Here is a 14,615-nt window from a genome sequence, read left to right on the forward strand (position 1 = left end):
TAAGCAAAGAGAGGCAGCTAGCTAAGCAACACTGAGACAGAACATTAATTAACCCCTTGATGACTCTATTACACTTAAAACTGTTACATCTTAAATACAACTAAAATTTGTGATTAAAAGATAAATTACTAGTCTCATACTTGTGTCATGAATGGTTATAAATAGAATAAAATTAAAACCAAAGTAATTTTTAAAATCTCATATTACATGCTCACATAATGCTAAAATGTTACCCAAAGCAAAATACATACAAAAGTGCTTGTGCTTAAATGTTTTAAGGTATTTTGTTCCTTTCTAGGGATTTTAATTTCAATACAGGAGAGTTCAAAAAACAAATGCTTGGTGCTGATACCCCAACCAGAGAACAACGATTGAGAAGCCACAAAAACAAAAGAACTCTGGAACGGTGCTGTTATGTATCCAAAAATTTAATAAAAAACTGTCATAAAAAACATACAAACTTCTGAGAGGTAAGCGCTTTCGGGTGTTAACTCTTCTTCAGACAAAGATAAAATGGTACAGAACACAATTTAAATAAGAACACAACCAATGAACAATTAATGAAACCAATTCAGTAAAAAACCCGCCTATTTTTTAAGGTGGGTTTAATAGGAACAACATCATTGAGCCCTGGATACCTATGTGCCATAAATTCTAAGATCTTCCTTGACTCTGTCTGTTCTGTATAGTGTTTTATATCACCTCCCCTCTTGTTAAGCCTTACATTGGCTATGGCCCTAAAAGTGAAACAATGTGTAGGATGTTCACTAATATGTCTAAACAAGGCATTATGTGTGTCTTTATTTCTAATACTAGAGAGGTGTTGCAGTATTCTGACTTTGAACATATTATTCGTCTTGCCCACGTAAAAACATGGGCAAGACTTGCAATTCGCCAGATACACTATATCCTTAGTCCTGCAAGTGGCTTTAGCTTTCAGCATAAAGGTCCTATTAGTAACAGGATGTGTAAAGGAAACATCTAGAGAAATAAAAGAGCAGGCCTTGCATCTACCACAAGGCTTGCTACCTACAGATAAAGCAGGGGTATAAGGTAGACTAACATGTTCCCCACATAGAATGTCTTTTAGACTTTTGTTCTTTCTATATCCAAAAACTGGAGTCGGACCTACTATGTTGTTGATTCTATCATCACTAGTAAGGATGTTCCAGTTGTCCCTTATAATACCAGTGATATCTTTTATATCACTACTGTAAGTGAACATAACCTTAGATCTAGCGTCCTGTTTCATTTCTCTTGAAGGTATAGCTAAGTCACTAGTAGGCCTAGATAGCCAGGGTTTATATTTATGAGCCCTTTTATCTCTATGCTTCTCTATAACATCTTTGACCATGGTTTCATTATACCCCCTCTCTACAAAAAGACCCTTCAGACTCTCCAATTCATTGTTGAAACAGATATCATCCGTGCAATTCCTAGATAACCTGGCTAGCTGTCCTTGTACTATGTTGGGAAAAGTGTATCTTGGGTGCATACTATCAAAGGTTAAAAATGTATTTTTCTTGCACCCCTTCCTATATAGACTAGTAGAAAAACCTTGTACAGTCTGTGCTATTGTAACATCTAAAAAATCAATCTCGGTATAGGATGTTACTTCCGTAAACTTAAAGAAATCTGTGGTGGAGTGTAGAAAATCAATGAATAATTTAAGGGAGATAGTATCACCCTTCCATAAAATAAAAACATCATCCACAAAGCGTTTATAAAATCCGATAAAGGGCTTCCACTCTCTATTATTAAAAATGTACAAATTCTCCCAATATGCTAGTACCAGGTTAGCATAGGTATTAACAGGGTGTGCCCATGGCTACACCCTGTGCTTGCCTATATGTCTGTTCTAGACCTAAAAATACATTGTTTTCCAAAACTAGCCTAAGTACAGTTGTAACCTGTTTAATAAAATGATCCAGTGCTCCATTTTCTCTCAACAGTGTATCAATAGCCATTATACCATAATCATTGTGTATAACCGTAAAAAGGCTCTGTACGTCCAATGTAACCATGAGATAATGTGAATCATGAGGGGTCCTAACTAACCCTCCAAGTGCCTTCAAAAAATCCCCTGTATCTGTTAATATATTCTCCATTTTATTAACATATGGCCTAAGTATGGTTTCTAGACATATAGAGGCATTTTCTGTAACCCATTTTCTACCTGATACTATGGGTCGTATCGGGGGGTCTGTCAGAGATTTATGTATCTTAGGCAAACCTTTGAAGAGTGGTATAACAACCCCTTCCATTCTAAGAAAATTGTATAACTCTTCACTTATGACCATGTCGTCCAAAAGTTGTTCCAAGGTCTTGTGGACTTTCTCTATCATATGTTTCACCATTAGTGGGTTCATTAATCTATAAGTATGTGTATCAGATAATAACTGGCTTAATTTGTTGTGATATACCAAAGTATCCATCACAACTATAGCCCCTCCTTTATCAGCCATCTTAATGGTAATATCCCTATTTTCACATAAGTTACGGAGGGCTTGTCTCTGTGAAGCAGTTAAGTTATAATACTTATGAGTATTGCCATTATGAAAGTATGCCATAAGGTCCCTTTCACAGGCATTAATGAACAATTGTAAAGATGGTGTCAGTGGAGGAACAAACGTGCTAGGCTGTCTAAGTGTGGAACCATTATTAGTATTATTGCCAAACATATTTCTCAGAGCCACTCCCCTGCAAAAAAGCATGAGATCCATAACTACATCTTGATAGTTACAGGCCCTACTCGGGACAAAAGACAATCCCTTGTTCAACACATACAACTCTTCAGCATTCAAAACATATGTGGACAAGTTATATACAATGTTATCAATATCATGATTACCACAAATAGTCACTCTAGTGTTCTCCGCTTCTTGCGCGGATCTCTGCCTTCGCTTAAGGAGCGTTTCCACGCCCCTGTCTTCTTTTTCACGGGTACTGGTAAAGTTTCCAAAAAATGTCGTTCTGCCGAAGAGGTCTTAGGCCGAGCGCCCAAGCGTTCATCATTCACTGTTGTCGTATTAGCAGAATCCACTGGGGATGATGTCTCCAACATAGTGGCATTATCCACCTTGCGGGAAGCCATAGACGCATTCATGTCTCTATCGTCAAGGGACTGAACAATCGGTGCTGCATTCTCGGAAACGTGTGCTGCGTCAACTGCAGAAATCACGTGACCACGTGATTCAGACGTAGTGACATGTAAGCAGGTGGAATTCGATGTCTCTAGATGTTCCGTGTTGCTATTAGAATTACCAGGAATACTGGGAGCTGTAGCAAAGGCTCTAAAAGGCTGTTTGGTGGTGGTGGCGGCATTCCTGTTGGGTAAATCCCCCCTGGTTTTGGCCCAAACAAAAATCTCTCCATTAGAGAAATCAGTATAGTCCCTAGTAAGTTTGTTCATCTTGGTTGTTTTTAATTTGTTATCGCTATCACGTAGAGATCGATAAACCTCCTCTAATTTCTGTGAGTAGCCATTACCTACAAAGTCATTACACAGTTTATGTTGTAGCGCACCTGTTTCTTGTTTTAGAGTAGCTATCTCAGGTGCGAAAAAATTCAATGAGTAGTTCCATATACTGAAAACTATTTTTTATATTAATGAGTTGCCATCTTGCCAACAATGTAGGATAGCGGTCTCCCTGCGTAGGCATAAGTACTCTCATGCCACGTGGCACAATACCATATGAAAGGCATGCTTCAAAATTAAAAGTTTGCCATAGGAGGCGTTGTAGCCTCCCCATTTTATAGTTATAGTCCCTGAGGAGTTCCTCAAAATTTCTATCAACTGTTGCTGGTATAGAATTATTCAAACCAGTGTCTTTCAAAGTCACAAAACCCATCTGTAATAGAGGGTTATCCACAGGTAAAAGATTGAGAAAGTTCCTACCATGGGAGCGCTGTTGTAAAGCATCATTGTCCATAATTCCATTAACAGAACGTTGCTCCATAGACATAACAACTCAGCACCAATGAAGCACAAAACTGTGGTAAATTCAAAAAACAAATGCTTGGTGCTGATACCCCAACCAGAGAACAATGATTGAGAAGCCACAAAAACAAAAGAACTCTGGAACGGTGCTGTTATGTATCCAAACATTTTAATAAAAAACTGTCATAAAAAACATACAAACTTCTGAGAGGTAAGCGCTTTCGGGTGTTAACCCTTCTTCAGACAAAGATAAAATGGTACAGAACACAATTTAAATAAGAACACAACCAATGATACAGCTGCATGAAATGCTCACTGTAGCAGTATATCTTTAACAGAGCCACACACATTCAACAGTATAACATTTTGGTTTCCACTCACTTTAGTCCACTGGTGCTCTGCTACTTCCAATACATCATATATACTTCCTGGCAAGGTAAACTGTCTCTCTGGTGCCATTGCAATTAGCTAGTGTGTTTCACTATATAAAGCTGCCAAGTGGGACATCTCCAGTTCTTCTAGAGAAAAGGTCTTACCAAAAATATTAATGATTAAATTTAATAAAAGTAAATGTTATAGCTCTATGAAAAAGAAATAGGAAATGGACACTTGCAACATTGCCTTTTAGAGCTGCCTTTAAAAATACAGCTCTGATTCTGTACTGGGCATCCAATCTAGTGTTTTGTGAGTGGCTGTGGACTGCTAATTCACAGATTTTCATGTCTTAAGTAAGGACATTTCTGAAAATAGCAACTAGAGTAGCAGTAAAACTCTAGTGGAGGAGCACTTAATGATTTTTATGGCTCTGCCACACTTGTAACAAAATCCAGCACCAAATAACTACTTAACCTGGACAATCTCAAAAAAAAAAAAAAAACCAGCTGGCAGACAGAGTTTAACAGGCACAAATCACTCAGGTGATGATAAACCAAATGTGTATTTAATGATAAAAATCCACAAGAAAAACAAAAAATGTGAGCACTTTCGTTAAACAAGTGTTAACTTCATCAGACAACATTAAAATGTATGACAACCATTTATATACATATAAAAAACACTGACTGGGTAAGCAAAGAGAGGCAGCTAGCTAAGCAACACTGAGACAGAACATTAATTAACCCCTTGATGACTGTATTACACTTAAAACTGTTACATCTTAAATACAACTAAAACTTGTGAATAAAAGATAAATTACTAGTCTCATACTTGTGTCATGAATGGTTATAAATAGAATAAAATTAAAACCAAAGTAATTTTTAAAATCTCATATTACATGCTCACATAATGCTAAAATGTTACCCAAAGCAAAATACATACAAAAGTGCTTGTGCTTAAATGTTTAAAGGTATTTTGTTCCTTTCTAGGGATTTTAATTTCAATACAGGAGAGTTGGAAGTCCTGTCATTAATCCCTGGCCATCTATCTGCCTGTAGTAAAATTTGCCACCTTAACGCCTTTAACTCAAACTGAAGTCCCCAAGGCTTTTTGTCACTGATGTCTACATGGTCTATTGCCATAAATGTGAAATTGTGGCCAGTGTTGTCTTGAATATGCCTCGCTAAGGCATTGTTAATATTATTCTTTCTTTCTTATGGCATAGTTGTGTTCATAAATTCTGGCGTTAAATTTCCTTTCGGTTTTGCCTACATAAATATTTTAGGCATTGGTCACATATGGCAAATTTTACTATAGGCAGATAGATGGCCAGGGATTAATGACAGGATGTTCATCTCTCCTGTATTGAAATTAAAAGCCCTGGAAAGAAACAAAATACCTAAAAACATTTGTTAAGCACAAGCACTTTTGTATGTTTTTTGCTTTAGGTAACATTTTACCATTATGTGAACATGTAACAAAAAGATTTTAAAAATGACTTTGGTTTTAGTTTTATTCTATTTATAGCCATTCATGACAAGTTGTTGTTGTTTGTCTTTCGTCTTTTTCCCGGTAAGGGGTCACCACAGTGGAACTCCGGTCCTCTAATGATTGGCAGTAGATTTTTATGAAATGCCGAGGTGCCAGCTCGACGCCCAACCTTCAACAAAGGCACGCCCATTTACGCACACATGTCTTTCGAATGCTACCCAACAGTGGGGAGGATATGCAGACTCCACACAGAAGGCAATCCCAAGCCACGTCGAAAATCGAACGGGAGAACCTCTTGCTGTAAGGTAACAACGGTACTGCCGTACCACGGCAGCAAGTATGAGACTAATAATTCATCCTTTAATTACAAGTTTTAGTTGTATTTAAGATGTAACAGTTTCAAGTGTGACACAGTCATCAAGGGGTTAATTTGTTCCATCTCAGTGTTGCTTAGCTAGCTGCCTCTCTTTGCTTACCCAATCAAAGTGTTTTTTATATGTATGTAAATGGTTGTCTTACATTTTAATGGTGTCTGATGTAGTTAATGAGAAGTTATGTACCTACCATAATGTTCCATGTTAGTTGTCTTCTCTCGCCTTCTTTCTTGCTTGATGGGTTCGGAGCCGATCCTCGGCTCCGACTCGGCACTTTGCTAAGCTCGAGAGTCACTTTTACCAGCTCAAGGCAGCTCCATATCCCATGATGCAAGGCGGTATGTACCCAGATCTCGTTTGTTGTATATAGGCAATAACACCTAGCATAAAAAATTTCCAAAAGGAAGAAAGAAGGAGAGAAAAAAACCTGAAGGATGGTTGGAGGACCAGCACTGTATGGTCTTCAGAAACATACTTCCATGTAGAGAGAAAGGTCTGTCCAGGCCAGGGGGAAGGAGGGAGGGTCGCAAGAAAGAAGGCGAGAGAAGACAACTAACATGGAATGTTATAGTAGGTACATAACTTCTCAATGTTAAGTTGTCAATCTCGCCTTCATTCTTGCTTGATGGGACCGCGTCCCTAGCACCTCTATCCTGGGTGGCTCAATGGAACAGACTCTTGAGAACTGTAGAGCCAAAACTGGCTCTGTCCCTGGAGGCCAAATCCAATTTGTAATGGGAAACAAAGGTATGAGGAGTGGCCCAAGTGGCTGCTGCACAAATAGTGTCTAATGGAAGTCTAGCTTGAAAAGCTGTGGAAGTGGCTAAGCTTCTGGTTGAATGCGCTTTAGGTTTCGAGCACAGCTGTTTTCCCCTGAGCTGATAAATTTCAGAGATGACAGAAGAAAGCCATCTAGATAAGGTCACTTTTGAAACAGGAAGGCCTTTCTTGCTATCAGCATAAGAAACAAAGAGCTGATCGGATTTCCTGAATTGTTTTGTTCTGTCCAAATAATATCTGAGTTGGCGGTGAACATCAAGATAATGTAATTTTTGTTCCGATCTGTTTGAGTAGTTTGGAAAAAATACAGGAAGATCAATAGCCTGATTCAAATTAGTCTTTGAGTGGACCTTAGGCAAAAAGGTCGGATTAGTTCTCAGTGATACTCTGTCTTTGTGGAAGACTAAATAGGGGGGGCGAACAGATAGAGCATGAAGTTCAGACACCCTCCTAGCCGATGTAATAGCAACCAGGAATAAAGTTTTCCATGAAAGAAATTTCAGGGAACATGAAACAGCTGGCTCGAAGGGAGGAAGAATCAAGGATGTCAGCACTAAATTTAGGTCCCACTGAGGAGGAGGACTCCTGATTGGAGGCTTCAGGAGAAAAATTCCTTTTAAGAAGGCTCTACAAAGCCTGTGGGACATAATGTTGTGATCTGCGAACCCGACATGAAAGTTCGAGATAGCAGCCAACTGAACTTTGACCGTGGAAGAAGAGGAGCCCGCGTGAAAGATTTCCGCTAAGAAATCCAAAACTGCTTGTACTGGAGCAGTAAAGGGATCAATATATTTAGCTTTTGCCCAACAAGAAAAGCGTTTCCATTTGCTAGTATAAATCCTCCTAGTGGAGGATTTTAGGGAAGCTACTATGATGTCTCTAACAGGATTAGAGATCATAGGAAGCCTGGCTAAGGAAGGAAGTGGAGCAACCATGCTGTGAGGTTGAGAGAAAGGATAGACCGGTGCAGCTGACCCGATTGGTGAATCAGAAGATCTGGCACTGGGTCCAGATGCCACGGCTGCACCAAAAGGTGACGATGGAGGAACGGAAACCAAATTTGTCGAGGCCAATAAGGAGCAATGAGAATCATTTTGGCTCTCAAAACGGTGGCTTTCTGGATTACTTGTGGAATCAGCGGAAAGGGAGGAAAGGCATAAAGAAGTCCCTGGGGCCAATCCTGGGTCAGAGTGTCTCTGGGGGGATGGCCTGGTAGTGGGAAGAGAGAGAAGAAGTCTGGGCATTTGCTGTTTTGGGGAGTAGCAAAAAGATCGCAACATGGGCGGCCCCATTCTAGAAAAATCTCCTCCACTATAGATTGTTTGAGAGACCACTCGTGAGGCATGAGAATAGCTCTGCTCAATCTGTCCGCTAAAATGTTGGTTTTCCCAGGGATATGCGTTGCTACCAGAAACCGATGAGAGGAGATCGCCCATTGCCAAAGTCTGAGCGCTTCTCGACACAAGGGGTAGGACCTGGTTCCGCCCTGTTTGTTGATATACCATACTACAGACATGTTGTCCGTGTGGACTGCAATTGTCCCCAAGGGAAGAAAGTCGTTGAGGGCTTGCAACGTTAAAAGCACTGCTCTCATCTCTAGGACATTTATGTGCAGGTGGTATTCGAACGGTTGCCACGTCCCATGAACCATCCTGCCCTGATAATGACCCCCCCACCCGATCAGGGAGGCGTCCATAGTGACAGTGGCTACCGGGGCTGGGGGTACAAAGGGTCTGCCTTGGTGAATCTGGGGAGAAGTAATCCACCATGAAAGATGATTCTTGCAAATCTGTGTCACCAGTATTTGATGACGCATCGGAAGTTGTTGGTAAGACCACTGAGTGAACAACATCCACTGAAGCAGGCGCATATAGAAGCGGGCCAGGGGAAGAAGGGTAATGGCCGCAGCCATGAGGCCCAACACCTTTAGAACCATTCTGGCCTGTACTTTCATGCTGGCTAGCTGACATCCGAACAGTGTTTAAGTTTGCGCCTATGAAAGTAATAGACTGGCAGGGCAATAAGGAGGATTTTTTGTAGTTGATCGAAATTCCCAATTGAGTGCAAAGATTTATTGTGTAATCCCTGGCTTGAAGAAGTTGATGCCTGGTGGTGGCTGAAAGGAGCCAGTCATCTAGATACGGAAACACCTGGAATCCTTGACGTCTCAGGTGAGCCGTGACCACTGCCATACATTTGGTGAACACTCTGGGGGCTGTAGTGAGACCAAAGGGCAGGGCTCTGAATTGGAAGTGACTGGACCCCAGCCGAAAGCAGAGAAACCTTCTGGAGCGCCTGTGAATTTTTATGTGATAGTATGCATCCTGAAGATCTATTGAGCACATCCAGTTGTCCTTCTCTAGGAAGGGCAGAATTGACTGAAGTGTGACCATTCGGAATCTTGTCTTTCTCACAGACTTGTTGAGTCTGCTGAGATCCAATATTGGTCTCCAGTCTCCCATCTTTTTTGGGACCAAAAAGAACCTTGAGTAGATTCCAGGCTCTGAATGGTCTGTTGTAACTGGCTGAATGGCTCTTTTTTGTAGAAGTTTGAATACTTCTAACTCTGCAATTTCCCTTAGACCGGGTGGTATTATCTGGAAGGGAATTTGAGTGAGAAAAGGGACTTTCCTCGAAAGGAATTTTGTAACCCTCGGATATGATCGACTGTACCCATCTGTCTTGAGTGAGGGAACGCCAGGCTTCTGGGTACAGTGATAGTCTTCCCCCGACTGCCTCCAAGGATGGACAGTCGGGCAACATCTCAGGGATGCTGAAAGGGCTTGTCAGAGAGAGGCTCTCTGCTTCCCTGGTTTTGTGGACCCCCTCTGCCCCTAGAGCGGCGTCTGTTATTGTTACCCCCTCTGCCTCTAGGGGTAAACTGACCACGTGTATCCGGCGTGACTCCTTGGGATTTGCGGAACCACATTTTGCCACCCTTCTGTCCTTTAGGATAAGGTCTAGAAGGGGTGGAAAAACGGACCCCTACGGCAGAAAGAGTCTTGCCGTCCTGCTCACACCTGGTCAATGTATCCTTCACCTGAGGGCCAAACAAAGCTGACCCATCAAAGGGAGAGTTTGTGAAGGACGCCTTAAAGGGATCTGCAAAATTACAGAGCCGCATCCAGGCTTGGCGTCTAAGAGCCACACCTGTACCTGCGGCCCTACTCGCTCCATCTGCTGCATATGATATCAGTCGCATGGAGGAGTTAGCAATAGAATTAAGGGTTCCTAGCTGCGAAGCAATTTTTTCTTGAGCCCCTGCAGCTGTGGGATCCTGTACTACTTCACCTAGCTCCTTAAGGATGTCCCTTTGGAGTCTGGTGAAGTGACATAAGTAGTTCAGCGGCATAGCAAAGGTCGCTGAAGAGAACATCCGCTTACCATACCTATCCATGGTCCTAGAGTCCTTATTAGGAGGATGGACAGGTACGGAAGGATCTGCAAGTTCCTTCTTAGTGGCAGCCGCCACCACCATGGCATCAACAGGGACACCTTTTGTAAGGAATTGCTTGTCCGAAGGGGCAGTAATAAATTTAGAAGGCCTCCTAGGAACTGGCTCTACAGAGTCAGGAGCAGCCCACGCCTTTCGAGCAATAACCTGCATAAGGGGGTCGAAAGGCGGAGAAACCCAGGAGGTGGAGGGCCGAGATCCAAACGCCTCCAGGTATACCGACTCATCCTCAGAGGGATTATTGGAGGGCCAGTTTCCCCTCTGTTTAAGGAGTTCTAGGATGTCTGAAAAGGAGACATCCTCAGAGGGGGATCTTGGGGATCCCTCCGAGTCATCTAAGTCGGTATCTGAAGTGATAGACTCAGGGGAGTCTACGTGTTTCCTCTTACAAGTCCTCTTTCGCAGAGGATCCCCTGACTGATCAGGAGAGTCCTCGGAAGAGGGGGTTCTTCCCAGTGGGGAAACCTGAGGCGGAGGATCTCTGGGTCCGGGAGCAAGAGAGATGGCAGAGATATCGACAGGCACCGTAGAGGGAGGAGCTAAGGGAACAGACTGCTGGCTGAGTCCAGTGGCCAGCACACTCTTCATCACCTCGAAGGCTCCCCTCCCAGGGAGGTCCGAGAGAATCCACTCCGAAGAAAGCGGAACTCCAGGGCCCACTGACAGGGAAGGCTCCGAGGCAGATGTCGGAGCCGAGCTCACCAAGGCCGAGGCTCCAAGGGGAAGAGTGGGGTCGGACAAGGGTCCGATGCCACTCACCCCCTCGGAGGAGACCAGGGAAGCCTGACCACTGAATCCCTCTAAGGAAGGTCTCGAAGAGGAGATAATAGTAGAGGCTGAGGGAGCAGAAGGGGGGGGGGTATCTGTCCCTCAGCCATAGTAGAAACTATTCCCGAAGACTCCAGCTCCAAACTCTGAGGTACAGTCGAAGGAGGAACTGCAAGGGGGTGTGGACTAATAGTCGTCTGTTGAGATGGACTATGTAGCATCTGGGCCAGTGCCTGTGATTTTAATAACCTACTGACCACCCTCTCTAAATCATGGTCAGAAAGCCTGGATGACCTAGATGATCGGCTCCGATGGCTCCGTTCCGAGAGGAGAGGTGAGGCCGGACCCGAGAGTATCTGTTCCAAGGAAGGGGACCTGGACCTCTTCCTCGAAGGAACCATCGGAGCCGACGAAACCATGGATGCAGTCGGAGCCGAAGACTTTTCGGCACCGACAGAAGGTCTCGATGCATTGGCTCCGGCCGGAGCCGATACAGACATAAAGGTAAGGGTGTCGGAGCCGGTCGGCGCAGACACCGAAGCCTGAGCCACATGGTGGTCGGAACCAATCGGAGCCGACACCGATGTGACCGAACCAGTATCGGCACCGATAGCCATCGGTGCCGAAGGTTTGTGCAAACCAGGATCGGCTCCAGCCGGAGCGGATCGCGACTCTGAAAGAGTCGGAACCGAGGCCGCAGGCTTAAGACACAGAAGCCTGGGCCTTGGAAGACTTGGAAGTCTTACTCGGAGCCGACTTAGCTGGAGAGCCCTCCGGTTTAAGTAGGCCCCTTAAAATCAATTTGTTTCTCCTCTCCTGCAGGACTCTCTGGCTAAAGGAATGACAAATTGCACAGGAGTCCTGCAGGTGGAGAGGTCCCAGGCAGTATAAGCAAGAAGTGTGACCGTCTGTCAGAGACATCTTCTGACAGCACGAGTCACACTTCTTAAAGCCTGAGACCCTTTCCTTGGACATGGTTGCAGAAACACACACAACACAGTCCCAAGAACCAGTTATCCAAAAATAAAAGGATAACTAACCTCTCACACACACACACACACACACACACACACACACACACCCTAACAAGGGGGGGATGGGAGGGGAGAAGGCCTGACTAAAAAAATTAAGGAGTGAGGGATTTTCTAGTCAGAAAGGGACTTAATATCTAAACTAAAAACGTTAAATATAAAGTTTTAAGGTGAAAAAGGGGCAAAAATAGTATTATTTTAAACACTTACCAGGAGCTGGCAAAAGGAGGACCTCATCAGCGAAGCGGCAAACGAGATCTGGGTACTTACCGCCTTGCATCATGGGATATGGGGCTGCCTCGAGCTGGTAAAAGTGACTCTCAAGCTTAGCAAAGTGCCGAGTCGGAGTCGAGGATCGGCTCTGAACCCATCAAGCAAGAATGAAGGCGAGATTGACAACTTAACATCACTTGTTTAACGAAAGCGCTCACGTTTTGTTTTTCTTGTGGACTTTTATCATTAAATACACCTTTGGTTTATCATCACCTGAGTGATTTATGCCTGTGAAACTCTGCCTGACAGCATTTTTAATTTATTTAACCTGGACAATGTTTGTTGAGATAACATCTGCCTTACAGGAAGGAAGACAAACTAATCAGACTTTCTGATAAGTTCTGTTCTTACATACCAAGAATCAGAATTGCTTGTGAACATCTAAGAGGAAACAAAAAATAGGTAGGCAGACACTCCAAGCAGAGAAACCTCACCCTCTCACAAGTGGCATCCAATCAAGAGCACCCTCCTCTGTTGCCAAAGTCTTGGTGTTATAGAAAAGGATGCAGCTTTCTCTACTTGAAGAGCTTGAAACATTAAATTCACTTGGACAAGGTGTCTGCAAGTGATCACAGCCAATCCAGTAAACAGAATAGGAAGGATTCTCTTCCTGGTTGTTGACATACCACATTACATTTGTGTACACCTACAACTGGTATAGTCCCCTGTTTGTCAGCAGAGTGAAAAGCTGTAAATAATAGATGAATGACCAGCATCTTTCTTTTTTTTAAGCAGTGGGGTCACCTGTGAGCTATCTATACATAGTTTGAGGAGTCTGTGTTCAATTTCTGGTAAGGATCTATGGTTGACAGAACTTTTGTGTACCATCATTGGAATTCCTTTACTGGGGTCAGGTGTACTGAGATTCCACAAGCTGCCCAGGTACCATTACATTTTCCTCATGAGAAGCTTGGGGCTGGATGCCATGAAGATTGAAGAGAACAAGTAATGCAGTTATTGACATCAACCACTTTGGTTGAGAAATGTGAAGGAAAAAAAACACTATTGCATACATCCTGTCTCAAGGAAGAATAATCGTTTAGAATCTTGTGTTCATAAAGGCTCCTAAATGTTACTCGAGGAAGGAGAGCATCTGACATCAGGTAGTTCAAAGAAAATCTCAGGTTGGGAAGGCATTCCAGAGTCTGTGAGATGGCAAAAAAATGTATATTCCTTAGGGACTTGAGCTTGTATCAAACTGTAAACATTCATATTACAGTTACAAATATCAAGATATTGAAATTACATTTGAAATTGAAAAAAGTGGAATTCAAATGATGACTTCAGTTTCACTTCTTTACTTAGAAATAACTCTCTTCCTCCTCCTCCATCTCAAAATCATATTTACCCATGTAAGCTTAACAACTTCAACTCTTACATCATTTAGCCTCTTCACTAACATATCTCCCAAGCTTTTTCAAACTCATTCCCTAACTAGTCTCTCCAGTTCCTCCTCCCGCATACATGTCACCTAATAAAATCTTCTTTTTTTTTATATTCCTGCAAAATTGTAATTTCTACAATTGTAGCTAGCATAAACAGCTTTCCGATTACCTCCTTTAGGAAGCACATAAAATGTTATATTTTCTGACTGATTCCATATGTAATTTTTTTTAATAATCATTAGGTTACCTACTTACATGTCAATAATACTTTTTACACTACACCATGAGATGTACTACACTAAACCCAAGTAAATATCTTACAATCAAACTGAATTTGGTTTGATCTGCTACATATGTTCAGTAAACAAACTGCAAATACAGTGGATATAAAAAGTTTACACACCCGTTAAATTGTTAGGTTTTTGTGATATAAAAAAATGAGACCAAACTAAATCATTTAAAAACTTTTCCCACCTTTAATGTGACCTATAACCTGTACAATTCAATTGAAAAACAAACAAATCTGTTAGGGGAAAAAATATAAAAAATAAAAAACGTACAATAAGCTGGTTGCATAAGTGTGCACACCCTTAAACTAATAATTTGTTGTGTTTGCACACCCTTAAACTAATACTTTGTTGAAGCACCTTTTGATTTAATTACAACATTCAGTCTTCTTGGGTACATACCTACCCATCAATTAAAGAGACTCTGATTAACCCAGAATAAAGTTCAGCTGCTCTA

At 42.3% G+C, this 14,615-nt stretch overlaps 1 protein-coding gene across 2 annotated transcripts in view; it reads right to left on the bottom strand.

Annotated features, from left to right (window-relative positions):
- Window positions 1-14,615, bottom strand: part of KDM4A (lysine demethylase 4A) — a 2,334,711-nt gene that overhangs the window by 430,696 nt on the left and 1,889,400 nt on the right. The gene's annotated exons all lie outside the window — the stretch shown is intronic.

Source organism: Protopterus annectens, chromosome 10.part0 (genome assembly GCF_019279795.1).
Source record: "Protopterus annectens isolate FY-2018-M chromosome 10.part0, PAN1.0, whole genome shotgun sequence".
NCBI classification, from domain to species: Eukaryota; Metazoa; Chordata; order Ceratodontiformes; family Protopteridae; genus Protopterus; species Protopterus annectens.